At 36.7% G+C, this 17,207-nt stretch overlaps 1 protein-coding gene across 8 annotated transcripts in view; it reads left to right on the top strand.

The window, feature by feature from the left end:
- The first annotated feature begins 380 nt into the window (after positions 1–380).
- LOC110448434 (troponin T, skeletal muscle-like) overlaps positions 381–17,207 on the top strand; it is a 37,676-nt gene continuing 20,849 nt past the window's right edge. For 2 of the 8 annotated variants that reach the window (XM_021494674.1, XM_021494670.1), the window contains exons 1-2: positions 667–784; positions 17,113–17,161. The gene's annotated coding sequence lies outside the window, so the exon portion shown is untranslated. Of the gene's footprint in view, positions 459–666; positions 785–13,884; positions 14,045–17,112; positions 17,162–17,207 lie in introns of those variants that run through there. The other 6 variants (XM_021494672.1, XM_021494667.1, XM_021494671.1 and 3 more) reach the window with 5 other exon arrangements.

Here is a 17,207-nt window from a genome sequence, read left to right as displayed (position 1 = left end):
CTTTGCATTCATTTATGCAATGGCATTTTTTCTTTTAGCAACAATAAAGTGTAACAAATATACTGTTAGTATATTTTTCATTATTTAATCATGAACTTGTATATTTCATTATTGATTAGTTGAGAAAACACTTTCTGTCTGATAAGTAAGTCCATATGCATGTCTGTTTGAAGGTAACACTGGATGTGATTTGAACACTCCCTATCTACGTACATGCTGGTACAGCACCCCCTAACAGATACAGTGGTCTTTTTACCATTCTGCAGACAGAGAATCCCCTTAGTGATGGTCTATAAATAACCTGGGCTTGGAGATGAGGTGCTGCTCTCCGATTACTTGTTTGCTTTATAAGGAACTGCCTTCTTCCAAACCCTGCCACCTATATGTGGAGAACAGGTACTGGCCCTTCATTTCTTCTGGATCTTCGGAACCAACCATTCTCACTTGGGGGAGAACGGGTAAGAAACATCCTGTTTCAATAATGACTTTGATAATTAAGTCTTTATATTCTTTATAACAACTTATTCCCTCATTTACTGGTTATAATATATTTTATGAGGTTATAAAGTGTTTAGTTTTTTAGTTGAGAAGATTTTTGGTGAAGTTTGTAGTACTAGAGTTTGATTCATCCTGTGGCCCCCACTTGTAGATATTGATTCAGTAGAGTAGATCTCAAGCTTTTAATGTAAAAGATGAGACTCTACCACTGATCGCTTCTTCAGTCTACATTCCAGCTGCAGGCTAAACTCTCTCTGGCGGCCATTTTTGTTTTCGACATTACTAGGTAGGATGTTATGCTTTCTATTTTTATTGAATGTGATGTTACCTTTCCTTTATAATATTAAATTCCTCTGCCAGACATGGGCCCCACCTACACTAGATCCCTACCCCACCCCATCCTGCCCTGCCCCATACACTTACAACCCATTCACCTTTTCTGTAGTTATTATAATACAATTAGTTTTCTAGTTGTAGAAATAGTTGCATGAGTTTGAAGAAACTTAAGTTTGACCCGAATTTAGTTCTGTGCTAGCATAGAATTGATAATATTTAGTTAAATTTTTACCAATATTGAGTAAATTCTAAAAAAAACATTACAAAATCATTGGATTCATGTACACTTTTACATACTTGATCATTGCAATTTTTGGTAATTTTGATGGTCAAGAGTCTTGACTGTTTTATTTACTAAAAGGTCATTTATTAAATATAGAAACTTTAAAAAAAACTGATTTGTTCCTGACAATTCCAACTTGTGTGTATCATGAATGGATTGTGTACAAAGTACATTTGTTAACATTACTGATAATGTGTGCTGTCTGAAATAATTTACTATAACAAAATGTATTGTGCCAGCTTCGTGTAAGCCTTTGTAACCTAGATCTTGGTTAGAAGTACTTCTCACCTTTCTGAACTGCTACTTGAATTATGACTTTGTGTACACATACATTTATAATGGAACCCTCCATCAATAGAGTTTGGTGTGTTCTGTCGCTGTTTAGATTCAGTTTCATGAAGACGGCTGATTGTCAGACTAAATTTTATATGGACTGTCCATTGTTTGTGGATTGTCACATGGACGTGGATGGACTGTTGTTTGTCAGATTAAGTTTTATCCGAAGTCATTTGCTAGGTTCACTTTTCACTAGACTGTCGGTTGTCCAGAACTGTCTAAAAAACTTGCCCGAACAACCACAAATAATGTCCTGAACAGTCCACAAATTGTACCCAGATCAAATCTTGTTCCAAGCTGTTTATAAAACTTGGGAAGATCTTTCATTATTATTTTTAGAGGACTGTCTACACACTTTGTTTATTATATCAGTGAATTAGATTATCTGAAACGTCTGTGATTATATATATCAAACATATATGCACAGTCATATACATGTAATGTTGGTCATCCAATACTTGATATTCAGACATCAGGGGAGTTTATTTTGATATCAGTTATGATTCTGACATTTGTTTAATGTTAAATATAATCTAGGTAGCTTTTCCTTACTGTACCTATGGATTGAAGGCCAGGTATTATAGACTTTCAGTCTATATGATTATTTTCTTGTCTATGGACTTGAGCAAGTCTAGTGTATGTTGATTATATACAACAGAGCCCATAGACTTGCTCGAGTCAATATAAAGACAGGAGAGTAAGACATATTCATGTCGGTCAGTCTAGTGTGATAGGACCACTACTGTAGTTGTTGTACTTAGGTTCAGATTTAGAAACAAAATTGTGGTAGCACTGTTACAATTACAAGGATATTTTAGGAAATGAGGACCTGGGTTTGAATCGTCAGTCGAACTTTGAAAATTGTCAATTTTCAAAGGTTCATAATTTTTCGAGTGTAATGCATTGATAGATCTCTTGATACAAAGGACCACAGTGAGCATATATGATGATGCTTTGTCTGTTGTCTGTCGTCCCTCACCTTTTGCATTCACCCATTCACCCCTAAAGTTTACATTTAAACCTTAACAAAACAAAGACTGGGCAAGTCTAGTTTAAATATGTAGGGGTGGATGAGTTTAACAACATCTCCTCCAAAAACTACTGAGCAGCTTTCAACCATACTGTAGTTGTATCATGCTTAGCCCAGGGAGATCAAAAGAAAAATGAATAAAAGACTCACCTAGGATGTAAAGATAGAGTCGAAATAGATTTGCTTTAAACGACATCTCTTCTCAAGCTGCTGGACAGATTTCAAACAAATATAAAAGTTTTATTTCCAAACTGATGAATCTTATTGAACATTTCAAACAAATTGTGATTGGGTATCGTAAGTCCATGGGGACCTAAAGTTATAACACAAAAATAAAGGGGTTACTTTCCTGGTGACTAATGGCCGGGTTAAAAGGGGTCGAATTTGCCGATTTGATTTCAATGTAACTGTCCGGCAGGTTTCAACCAAGTGTTGATGGTAGCAACTTCGCCCCATGGACATCAAATGTTATACAAATAAAGGGGTTGACCTTCCTTGAGGCTGAGAGGCAGTGTTAACATGGATCAGTTGGGTAGATTGGCCTTAAGTTACATCTCTTTCCAAATTTGTTGATTTAGTTTCAGTGTCATTTTCACCCAAAACTACTGGGCATGTTTCAATAGTATTGTGGTGGTAACAATCGTAGCTAAGCCCTATGGGCTCAATTTTAAGGGGCTGACCTTCCTGCAAATGGAGGGATGGGGTCCAAAGGGGTCAGTTTTGTACAATTTTTGTATTAGCGAAAGTAGTTGTAAAGGTCAATGGCATATTAGAACACAGTATACAGTTGTAGGTTTTTATGGCCTATAGATATAGCTAAAGATGAGGCTAAGATATGAGAATCATACTTTTGGACAATGCAATATATTTATTTCGATCAGTATGTACACGCAAACAGTTTATCTACAATATCACATAAAAGACCTCTCCTCTGAGACGATACGAATTGTATCTGATACGATGGCCAAGTCTGATATTCTGCTACCACTAGCCATCAACCACTGGGTCGTGGGTTAAAGACCCAGGTCAGGGCCAGTCACCAGGTACTTATCGTAGGTCAGTGGTTTTTCTCCAGGAACTCCTGCTTTCCTCCACCACCAAAACCTGACACATCCCTAAATGACCATAGCTGCTAATAGGATGTAAAACATAAACAAACCAAACTCTGATACGACGGACAAGAAAAATTCTCTGAAATGAAAAGGATAGAGAGTTGAAACTGCATATTTTGTAAGTCTATAAGTGCGAAACATTGACCTTGAAAGGTTAAAAAAATATCTACTAAATCTGGGTATTTTGCCATTTCAGGGGCTTTTTTAAAAGGCATAACACATCACTTTTCCATGTTTCCATGCCAGAGAAACTTGAATGAAGAGAATGTCTATTGATCAGACCTTCACTAATTTATAACGCAACAAGCCAAATTACAACTCACCAGCTGGCCAATGATTGGAATTAATATACTGGCAGGTTTTCATTAAGAAATTATGTGGCAGGAGACAAAAATAACTGTTTTAGTCTTGCTTCTGACCTATTCTAATTTCCCTTTCCTAAAGTACATATACAAAATATCAGTTGGCCTGCTCTAATAAAAATTAATGAAAATTCTGATTATTGTGGAATTAATAAGGCCAAACTAAGGTTCAAGTTATTAATAGGGTCTGCTGCCTGTGTTCAATGTTAAATTATTTAACTTAAACAATGAATCTAAGAATTGTAGCCATAGATTGGGAGGAAGCCTTTACTTATTATATCGCATGATCAGCAGAATTTGGTTTTGTTTACATATGAAGGTCACTGAGGTGCAAGACAATTACAGACTTGTATAGAGGTGTATGTTTGATGTTAATATCCTTATTTAGAAGTAAAAAAATAGAGCTAATGTAGGAATGGTGTTGGTATTGGCAAGATCTGGAGTTTTAATGAGAAATAACAGAAATTTTGTCTGCCAGTGCCACAGGAAGATATGTGTGGGCGGGAGTGCTTGACGTAGGTTTTACTATGAGTGTGCATTACACATACATACTGTTTAGATTAGGGTACTGCTTAAAGGAAAGGCTAAGGAGATCTTCTATACAACATCTGATGATAAGGATGAAGTCAAATGATGCTGTAGTATTCTGATTCATACTGATTTGTTATAGATATCCTAAAATGGTCTTGAGTTGTTAAAAATATCACCTGATTTCTCATGGATAGGAATATAGATAAATACAAAAGTCCTCAATCCTGTATTCAGAGACCACCTTTGGGGACTCCATTAACTCATTCACCCCTAAAGACACATATGAACTCTTCCAATTCAAATGTTGGAATAGTTCATTATGATATTTCAGGGGTGATTGAGTTAAGTGGTCTCATAAACAGGTGCTCTCCTATACAATATCAGTCAAAATGAAAATAACTGCTATAGGGAGTTTTACAAGTGGTCTCTTAATAGAGGTTTGACTACATATAAACTGAAATCAATAAGTTTTTAGTCAATTTTTACTTGTTACTCTAAATTACAAGTAGTTCGGTTATCCAGCAGGTGAAGAAAAGCTGAGAAGACGAGAGTTGAAGCAATATAGCATGTAGTGAAAGGATTGTAAGGGGTGATAGTAAAAATGAGTCCAGGAATAACTTAATACAGGAACTTTATACCTCTTCTGTTATCTGATCTAAAACCCCATTTACATATGTGGTTAATTAGCATCTATTTACACAAATCAACAGAGAGGCAGAGCACATTCCTAGCCCTGGTACACAACAGTATATTTGACGACTTCCTAGCGTAGGTATTCATTAAAGGATGGGACCAGAGGTTGGCCCAAGAATACCAGAAGGCTTTTGTTCCCTGTTATACTGGTGCTTAGATTGATAGCACAGGTTTGGTATCCAGATTCCCAAACTATCCATCCAGCCTTAGTATGTTAAGCATTACATGGCTATCAAACCCCAAGTGAAGGTTTTTCACTCCCAAAACAGTTGGTTGTACAACCAGTTTTCAACAATTGCCCTATTGGATGGTCAGGTGGTGCAGTGGATAGCACACCTGCCTTTCACCAAGCCGGCCGGGGTTTGATTTCCTGATCGGACGTGAAAAGGTACGAGGTCACCTGCCCAACCATATGGGTTTTCTCCTTCTCTGGATACTCTGGTTTCATCAAACAATAAGCACCCCCCCCCCCCCCTTTATGCTAATATCCATGCCAAGAAGAGTAGGTAATCAATAAAAGTTGAAATAACTTGTTTCATAATTATGGTAAATTAAATAAAGTTTATATAACAATTGCCTTATGTAACTAAGTACCTACGGGTACAGAATCTTGAAAATGCATCATATTTACCCCCAAATCTAAAATATAGTAGGAACACTGAATCCATCATTTCTATTATGTAGAGAGAGGTTAAGTCATATGTGCCAGGCTTCCTGAGTGCTGAGCCTCAAAAATCTTATCCATAGGGTCGAGATTTCTTCATTTATTCATTGAACATTTCATGCTATATAAAGAATAAGAAAATGATATGGTGTGTGCAACAATAGTTGAAGCTTTACTATACAACCTAATGGGAAGGTCAGACAGGGAGAACAGGTATGGGGTATAGCCAGACCATCTGTTTTATACACAGCTGCAGCTACTGGATAACACACCATAACACTACCACAGGCATCTCCCTGAAGGACAGATAACACTGCCTGTTGTGTAAACATGTACTACTGGTGCTATGCATATGTCTGGCACACACACAAATGTGCGACTGGCAAGAAAGTTTGGGGGAAACTTGAATGTTTAGGTAAAAATATATTGTGAAAGTTTAAAATAAACAACTTGTAATGGGGAGTTTTGTTTGGGGGGGGGGGGGGGGGATGAAGAAAAGATTTAGAGACCTGGTACATAGACACCTAATTACAGTGATCTCAAAAATGCTTACTGGTATATCAGCCCTCCTGTTATTGGAATGCCAGCGGGTAGCATATCAGTTGTCTGTGTGCCTGACAAGACTCTTGGTGACTTTGATATTGCTTCTATTGCCAGTGGAATTGGTTATGTTGCAGGTTCAGGTGTATGTTTGATTTGTATGTATGCATGTTAGAATTCAGATGATGCAGACTGAATTTTTTTCTCTGTTCCTATCTCACTGAATAACTCCTGTTGTATGTGTATATACAGAAGTCGAGATAAGATATAAATCACAAGGCACTGCTAGGTAGTTACTCGGGAAACATTCTGTCGATTCTGGAATGAAATAATGCATTTCTATAGATAAAATACACCTAGCATCATGTCAAATATAGTACAAAAAATGTAATGGTAACGTTCTGTTGATTCCTTCAGTGGGAAATTATCCTCCAAGAGGTATTTTTGCTACGTGCTAACAGCCATGTAGTTTTCTCATGTGTGACCATTGACCTTTGTCAAGAAATGTTTGTATCAAGGTGATTCATATACTCTTAAAGCTAGAGGTGTCATGTGACCTTCCTGCAATTAATGACCTTGACATTTGAAATAGTATAATTGAGCCACATTTGTGTGTAAAATTTTGTCTCCACGAAACTATAGGCTGGATAATGGCATCAACTATTTAGAAAAGAACAATTCTCAATGCAAGCAAAACTGTAAAAGTGGAATTTTTCACAGGGAGGAAATATTCACAGTTTCCCCGTTCAGTAAATTTAGATAAAATCCACAAGTAAATATTCAGTTATAGACATATAGAATAAATGGATTTCAGAACCTATCTAAATGCATAAATTTCCACACCACAATTTTCTCCTGCCACAGTCTTTCAAAAACAAAATGAGTGTTACCGGTATCTATGATTTCTTGTCTTTGGTAATTTTTGAAATTACAAAGCTTAAAATAGATACAGAATTATAACTTATTGATTCTCCTTAATATCTACAGAATACATAAATATCATAAAACTTTATAATGCTGCCACCATTTGTCCTGAGAAATTTTGGCACTATGAAGGGGTTTAGTGATAAATTGAGAGAAACTTACAAAGAAAAACACCTAAGAAAATCAGGAAAAACAGTTCTTAAAATACATGTATGTTGACGTTAAAGAGAGGTAACAAATGTAACGAGGGGCATTATATTGAGGGGCATTATATTGAGGCGCATTATATGAAGGCGCATTATATCAATATTTTACTGTACTGTTTGCTTTACACCCAAATCCTGGGTAAGGTACCATATTTCACACTTTGTTTCCATAATATTTCTGCATGGTAATGACCCCCATACACTATACAGGTATATACAAACAGAGCCCAGAAACTCCGGTAGATCTGAAGCTCTGGTCAAACCAGATGACATAGTCTCATTGCTACATGTGCTGTATGTTGTATAAGTACTTCACACATGCAACCAATTAACCAATATATCAATAATCTCTGCTGGGGGTCTCAATGGGGGAGATCCAGGGCTGTACCAGTAATGAATAACCATGGTAACATGTTCCCCAGGATCTCCTGGGGATGGGAGGCACCAGATGTGTGTATACATCAGTAACCAAGGAAACAGGCATCTGGAGGCCAATATGGCTGACCAGACACTCCTGCTGAACTGACCACAACTATATATATTGTCTTAGGGACATATATATGTACCATTCCTTGTTGAATTATTACAGATATCACATTTCAATGATTTTGAAAAGTTCAATTGGGCTACTCTCGAGATATTTCTTGCTTACAGAAAGCTCACAGTTCTAAACTCTGTGTGTAGCTTATTGTTAAACTCCTGAAGTCTATAGATATCTTGGTTTTGTATAAATTTAATTTTCTTAACCAGACAATAGTGTTTCTGTGTCAACCTAATATTTTAGCTCCTCCAAACTTTGCTGCATCAATTGTTGATAATATGGTTATTGCCCACCCCAGCCATCCCCGGGACCCACCCACCCACCCAAACAACAAAAACAGAATTTAGGAAATAAAAAAGGTAAAAGTTAGTCCATACAACACACTATGTATATAACATGTAATGATAGCTGAATGGGATAGGCTACCACATAGTGATGGCATGAAACACAGTTTACACATGTGTAGTAGCAGAAATTTGTCTGCTACATCTAATTTTGGAAACTTAAAATCAGTTTTAGAAACAGTGTTGATGGCTTTCTCACTGTTGTAAAGTCCTTTCACTAATCTTTCTTTCTCAGAAATTTGTTTTACTATGGAACTTAAACATATCATACGTTCTTAAACCTGCATTAAGAGAACCCCTCCCCCTCCTTCTTCAACTCATTCACACCTGAAATTTCATAATGAACTATTCCAACCATTGAATTGGAAGTGTCCAAACGTGTCTTCAGGGGTGAATGAGTTAGTTTCCCAGTTTACAAGATTTTTTTCTCACTAAATAATAAAAGAAGAGTGTTTGTCCTCCAGGTGATAAATCTCAATCTAGAAATTAATCATAGATTAGAAAACATCATGTGTGAAAGTACTCTTTTAAAATTGCATTCCTTTTTAAAAAGTCGGTAGTATTGAATGATTTTCTGTAGAAATAAGGAGATTTGTTACTAAAAATACCTGTATAAGGAGACCACCCTTGGGAAGTCCAAAACAGAGTGTGTTTTTTTATAATGCAGATAGGCTCTTAATAGAGGTAAAACCTCCTTATTATGCCATTCTTGCCATGCGACATTGTGATGTTGGTAATAGAAATAGGTATATTTATCTATATCAAGGGATACATGTTAACTCATTAACCACTGAAAAGTTCATAATGAACTGTTCCAACTTTTGAACTGGAAGAGTTAAAATGTGTCTTCAGGGGTGAATGAGTTGATTCATAAAAGAACAAGAGGCCCATGGGCCTTAACGGTCACCTGAGTCCTACAGTATTTATTTTTGTTGTTGATATATGTACCAATTTGAGTAAAAAATAGTTAAGTATAATGTTAACTTAACTTTGTCAGGACCATGAGCTGATCATTCCTAGACCGATTTTCAGTGAGATCGGCCTATTAGAACTTGTTTTTAAGTTTGAAATAGTTTTTCAAAATGGCGGCCGTGGCGGCCATATTGGATTTCTGAACGACCCGAAAAATAACAACACTTTGTCAGGACCATGAGTCGATCATTCCTACCAACTTTCATCATTCTGCCCAGCAGAACTTGACTTTAAGTTTGAAATAGTTTTTCAAAATGGCGGCCGTGGCAGCCATATTGGATTTCTGATTACCGGAAAAATAACAACATTTTTTCAGGAACATGAGGCTATCATTCCTACCAACTTGCATCATTCTGCCCAGCAGAACTTGACTTTAAGCTTGAAATAGTTTTTCAAAATGGCGGCCGTGGCGGCCCTATTGGATTTCTGATAGACCCGAAAAAAAACAACACTTTGTCAGGACATTGAGGCGATCATTCCTATCAACTTTCAGTTCAATCAGCCCAGCAGAACTTGAGTTTAAGTTTGAAATATTTTTTCAAAATGGCGGCCGTGGCGGCCATATTGGATTTCTGATCACCGGAAAAATAACAACATTTTGTCAGGAACATGAGGCGATCATTCCTACCAACTTTCAGTTCAATCGGCCCAGCAGAACTTTAGTTTAAGTTTGAAATGTAAAATGTTAACGGACGATGGACGATGGACGGCGGACGACGACGGACGAAAACGGATAGCAATAGGTCACTTGAGCTAAAGCTCAGGTGACCTAAAAAGGAAAAGAAGAAACAGTGAAATGGACATTTAAATGGTTAGGTGGGGATGGGGGATTGGTAGTCATGTTGGTTTGTTCTCCAGTTCTATTCACAAGACTTTATCAAAGGATTTTACAAATTAACAGTGGATCTCATTCAAGAAATTTGTAAAATGGAATCTTTTGTCATTACACGAGACACTTTCATTCATCCTCTTCGTCAAAGGGCCTGTTCTCCAATTTTAGCGCATTATAAAATTTTAACAGATTTTCGCACATTGAGGAATTGGCACACCCATATTATATGAAAACAGTACACAGACATTTCAATTAGTGTGATCATAATTTAGTGCAATATCAAAAGCGCTAAAATAAGATCACCATTAAAATTTGTATGCATGCAGTATATTCTACCATTGCAAAGGAGCTTTTTATAAGAAGACCCTTTGGGGTTGAATTTTTGTTGCTTGTTTTAGTACTTATGGACAAATTATATTTCTTTTCTATATTACGATTGGACACTCATCATGTACAGAAATTTGTTGTACATATTTAGCTAGAGACAGAGTTGGTGTACATTCCATTGACATGCTTGGTATATCCAGAGATTTAAACACACTTATCATCTGCCACAGTAAAGTTATGCATTACACTGATATGGCCTGGGATTTAGAGCCGGAGGAACCAGGATATGAATTATCACTTTTTTTATCTACAGTGGTTTTCCTGTCAGCAGAGGATGGAACCCACTGCCGACTTTTGTCTAGCTTGTGAAAAGTTACAGTACAATTCTATTTTGATATTTTACACNGGGGGGAGGGGGGGCATGAAGTGTTACCCATGCCCCTCTGGTCATGTCTCATCTGGTCCCATCCTAATTCATTGTCATCACTCTACAGACTTCATTTCTTAATAGATTTCATCAAAGTTTATACAAAGTGCTAGTATGAGGGTCAAGGGGTATTCTTGTTTTACAGATTCACCGAAAATATTAACCCATATATATTGAAGTTCAGATAAAGAAATACCAACAAATGTTAACTCATTGTCCTGTTGCTATCTATAGGTCAATCACAGGGTCAAGGGGTATTCTTGTTTTACAGATTCACCGAAAATTTTAACAAGTTCATAAAAAAAGTCCAATAAGCCCACCCATATATATTGAAGTTCAGATGAAGAAATGCCAACAAATGTTAATTCATTGTCCTGTAATAGTCATTCCCCTCCCCCATCCACATACAGACCCCAACCCATGGGATTATTGCAGATTATATATGGTACTTGACTTCTTTCACCATGCAGTGAGATACAGCAGGTGATTTATTTTATAATGTTCCAAATTTGAGTTACCATGGGAGAAATGTCCTGGAATGTGTTCCATGGGAGCCAATTTAGTATTCAATCAACAGTTAGCATTTTTTTTTTTAACTTTGGTGCTGCCAGTGATTTAAAGATATTAGGAAGTCATCGTTTGGTGTCTGACAGTTTTCAGGACATCAACTGTGTGTTTATTTATATTTACATCTACATCAGAAAAATGTTTGAAATACTATGTCTAAAGGCTAGTGTGTTAAAGAGTCTCAGTAGTATATTTGCAGTGAACTGATGAAAACCGTGATGGCAAATTTACAGGAAATAAACTTAAGGTTATATTTTTAATGATGATAAGTTTTTTATTGATATGTTATGCTGAAGGAACATATTTTTTATAAATCATAACATCTGGTTTTAGAATTTTTTTGACCACCCAGGCTATTTGAGAACCATGCATGATTACTATGTACATAAATGGTTCACTCACTGAAAATCATTTCATTTCAAAATCCCATGGTATATATTCAGTTAGCTGTGAACAAAGTTCCACAGCTATCTTTTGTATATTATACTGTAGAAGTGTTTTTTTGCAAAAAAAACTGCAGGATAATTTTTTTATGGATTCCAGGTCTAGTGGCCATGGTACCATAGGGATAGATCGATTAACTTTAAAATTAATGGGTTGTATTGTCATAGAAATATTGTTACTACAAAAATTAGAACCCTGCATTTGGTATCAGTGCTATATATAAATTCATTTACTAGTTACCCATTTCAAAGTTCTACACTGTATGGAATATACTCTGTGAGCTGTAATGGTGTACTCCATTTCAAATTTCCACAGCTATCTACACTGCCAATGTAAAGGAATCTATGAAATGTTTGTGATTTGAACCCCGTAGCCTTTATCAGGTGATGTATAGTATGTTAACTTTACTTCATGTTCACATCTTGGTCTCTGAATAATTTTTATTCATGATTTTTTTGTCTGGATCGCTGATTCTCCAAATTCTTTCTCTTTGTCTCTGAATTTTTAAAATTTTGTCTCAGATATATTTATTTTTTCATAAGGTGTCAACATCGAAAGTCTCAGCATTTATACTCTTTTGTTTCACTGCAGGCAGCCTGATAATATATTGATTATGACGCATACTTTACTATCTTCTTACAATTAAGTACGACAAGCTCCTTAATATGCTTCTAGAATATATCTTAATCAGACAGGTGTGCTATCACTAATATAGGTGATCTTTTGATACAGGTGATCTCTTAGGACAGGTGATCTCTTAGGACAGGTGATCTCTTTAGACAGGCAACCTCTTAGGAATGGTGATCTCTATAGACAGGTGATCTCCTAGGACAGGTGATCTCTTAGGACAGATGATCTCTTTAGACAGGTGATCTCTTTAGACAGGTGGTCCCTTAGACAGGGACTGGATACATAGACAGGGACTTGATACAGAGACAGGGACTGGATACAGAGACAGGGACTAGATACGGAGACAGGGACTGGATACAGAGACAGGGACTGGATACAGAGACAGGGACTAGATACGGAGACAGGGACTAGATACAGAGACAGGGATTGGATACAGAGACAGGGACTGGATACAGAGACAGGGACTGGATACAGAGACAGGGACTAGATACAGAGACAGGGACTAGATACAGAGACATGTATTGGATACAGAGACAGGGACTATAGATACAGAGAGAGGGATTGGATACCGAGACGGGGACTAGATACAGAGACAGGGACTGAATACTGTGACATGACTGGACACACTGAATGTCAAGTGGTATCACAGTTCCAATTCAGTTGAAACTTTTTTTTTTTTCAGTGCAATCAATGACTCTCCTGTTTTGTCAAACCCCATATGTATGTTGTAAGTTATAAGGTTCAGACTCCCTAGAAAGCAATACATTGACAATTAGGGTGGAGTTTAGGTAAAAACAAATTGACCCCAAGGATAAGGCATCGGGAAATAAGTCAATGGCCTCTGAGGGTTTTTGTACCTGGTAATATAATAACACATTGACCCCTGGAGTAGGGCTTAGGGAAAAGTCATTGGTAGGGTTAATGTAATAAAACTTTGGCCCCTGGGTTAAGGTTTTGAGGCAATATCAAAATGGCCCAAGGGTTGTGGTTCAGGTACATTGACCCCTGGGTTGGGTTTCAGGCAATATAAACAGTGATACAAATACCCCCTAAGGGATAGGATCTGATCAGTACACAAGACAATCTAACAGCCAAAACCAGCCTCCTCACTGGAATACAAATGTAGCTATACTGACCATATGATATTACAAGTAAGGATGTAATCCCATCTATCACATTACTGGACTAGGACCCCCTGCCTGTGACCACACTACAGAACCAGGGGCGACAGATCCCCCTCTCTGTGACACCTCTTCCCAGTCTGTGTATCCCTCTGTGATGGTATGTAGGTAACTGGATAGCCACATGGGCCTGGCAGTGTGGGGAGATAGCACAGTACATACCTCTGTGAGTCTGCAGCCTCTAGATACATTCCCTGTCTACAGCAGTAGTCTCCTTCTTCTCTTACTGTCAGACATTTTGTGGGATTTAACTTCTCTCAGGACGTAAGTATCAAGACATGTTTCAGGGATTATTACAGATATTTTTCTCATTTATCTATCTTTTTTCTCTCTCACTAAATTGCTGTAAAACTTCTTAAAGTAATGCTAATGTCAATGCAACTCTCCTCTACTGTCGGACATTTTGTCGGGTTTAGCTTCTCCTTGGGCGTACGTGAGTATCAGGACATGGTTCATGGAATTTTTACAGATTGGTTTTCTAATTATTTCTCTATTTTATCACCAAATTGATGTAAAACTTCTTACAGATCATTTTAATGTCTTTGTAAACCTCTTCTCCTCTGTAATCGTCAGACATTTTGTTGGATGTTACTCAAGGTCTTGATTTACAAATATACGTGTAGTAGGAGGTGTTCAGGTTTTGTACTGTATCTCATTATATGTCATATATTAGTAGATTGATGGTAACTTCATGTAAAAATCCAAATTATACCATAATTATGCTATAAAGAGCTTACGTATGTTGTATGTAGAAGTATGATGATTTGACGAATGGGGAGGGAGGGGAGGAGGGGCAGTCAGTGATGAGACGTTAGGCCTAGTACAAGCCATGTAGACTAGCAATAAGTTACTACTACCATTTATTCATGTCATCAACATTTCATAGTTCAGACCTATTTATAACTTATACACCATCTTTTACTGTTTTCTGAAATATACTTTTTAATACAATTAAAATATTCTTGTTTTGATTGAAAACTGACATATAAATATATATATTTTAGAACTCTCAAACCATAATCTATAAATTGTGGCTAGCCTTACTGTAAGAATGACATGTTTTGTGAGATGTGTATTTTCGTGGTACATTAATGTAACACATTTTCTCTTGCTGATATGTTATTCCTTGTTGGATTATATGAAATATGTTCATACCGTTGTAAATCAAACTATGAATCATTTAGACATGGATATATATATGTCCATGCAAACCTATAGTGTCTGATTAGGACCTTATAACAGTTTTCACACCCTTAACCCAAATGTGAGAAAATGATATCACGATATAGCGAGATCACCATGGTAAGAATTGAGATCACAATAACATGACAGCAAGGGATAGAACTGTGGTGGCAACGCCATGGCGAGAATTGAAGTCACAAAAAAAGTGACAGCAAGGGAAATAAATATGATGGCAATGAAGTCTTGCTCTATCGTCATTAGTCTTTCTCTCATTCCGATCAAAGAAGAAAGAGTTCTGATTTGGGCCTTACGAGATGCCGTATAAACTAAACTTTACCTAGCGATATAAAATCTATGTAGCCCCAGTCGGCTGTACATGTGAAGTCTCAGTATTGTACAACAGTTAAACACCGACAGGCTGGTAGTCACGGGTTTGACTCCCGGTTTGGGGAGTAACTCATGTCAGATCTCTTAATCGATGAAGAATAAACTTCTGTGATCTGAAATCTGTCTCTTCTTAACAAATCATCAAGACTTTTACAACTTATATGACCCCTAACAAATCTTAAACCACCTAACATCTTATAACACCTTACAAATCTTATAACACCTAACAAATTGAATAATACCTAACAGATCATATGACCCATATGTTGTTCAAAAGAAACAGATTTCACTTCAAAGACAAAGTGAAAGTTATCATTAGCCTGTCAGAGCATCTGAAGACAGATGAGAGCTCTAGATGTAGGGGAGACAACTCTGTCATCAGCACATTTTCTTCAACACTCAGGAGCCTAAAGGCATCTTGTATAGGAAATACAACAGACAGGCAAAAGGTTGTAAAATGCAACTTTCTAAAAATATCGAAGGGTTAACAGTTACAGCTGGATCGACCATGACAGGCTCGAAATAGACCTACACGTGTGTGTGGATCTGGTGAATCTTGTGTTAGGTGTATATCATATGTTATCCATGAGGATTCCTAGCAGAGCCAGGACATTTTATGTGTTTTTCTCTCACCATCAGTGCCTGGTTAGCCTATAGCAGAGAACTTGATTACATCATTCTGAGGTTACAAATGTTCCTGTTTCATATAAAGTTATCTATGTGGGATGACTTAAGTTACCCTTAATGTTAGGACAGAATTGTTACCTTATTTCTTTTAATTGACCTTCAGTGTTGCGCTGTAAGCTAAGTTGAAACAAGAAATATGTAAGTAGTTGACTGACATACAGAAATAGTTTTCAGAAGCTGACAAAGCTTTTTATGTTTGATAGTTGATAATTACATCCCAAGGACTGGTAATCAGTTGCAGAAGTTTATGTCCTGTTAGCTTAACCAAAATTTTTGTTTTCGTCATCTGTGTGATATTTTGTATAATTTATTTTTCGGCATAAACTTTTATTAAACATTTTCAAAGGTTATCATCTTGAATTCTCACATAAAGGTCTTTTGTTTTGAATTTCTAAAAAGAATGAGGAAAGGTAGCAGAAATTTCTAGTGTACTTGTTTAGAAAAAAGTTCCTCAACAAGACAAAAATTTTCATCACAGACCTGAAGCTAACAAGGCTTTTATACTTACCAGTTGATTCTTGTTTGGTGTGCAGAAACTGCAGCAGAGCTGATACTAATGGGGAGAAATGTTCTCCCAGCCACCCAACAATAAATAAAGGGCAACACCTTCAGATCTCCACCTGAATAGGATAGGCAATAATGGCCTGAATTAGCTCTGATAATTACTGCATATATCAGCAGCATTTGGTCGGAATGCTGCCTGCCCTAGAGCACGGGTACGCTCAGGAGGACAGATACATTGATCATGATACTACCCTGTACACTTAAATAAATGTCCCTCCAATTTTTTAGCACTTATTAAATGATAAAAGCCCCCCCTTTTCTCAAACACCCTCCATTCTGGCCTCTCGATCTTGTTAACAAGATATATTATATTTTGTACACGTTATATTAGACACTATAGTCTTGCAATCTGACCGTTTTCCATTGTTTTAGAAAAGAAAAAAAATGTATATATATATATTGTATAACATTTGATTATTATCAATATTAATATAATTCAATATAATAATAATATTTATTATTACTCTTAATTCTCCCTGTTAATGTGTCCGACAACTTTGTCTCCTTTACAGTAACTACCACAGCCTGTGTTTTGTTGTCTTAATAAAGAGCCCCTTTCAGGTTAGTTTTCATGCATGGGCTCTGGTCTGTCTCAAAAGATGTTTGT

This window comes from Mizuhopecten yessoensis, unplaced genomic scaffold (assembly GCF_002113885.1).
Source record: "Mizuhopecten yessoensis strain PY_sf001 unplaced genomic scaffold, ASM211388v2 scaffold4033, whole genome shotgun sequence".
In the NCBI taxonomy this organism is placed as follows: domain Eukaryota; kingdom Metazoa; phylum Mollusca; class Bivalvia; order Pectinida; family Pectinidae; genus Mizuhopecten; species Mizuhopecten yessoensis.
The sequence above is the reverse complement of the archived record's forward strand: the minus strand, read 5'-3'. Positions and strand labels throughout refer to the sequence as shown.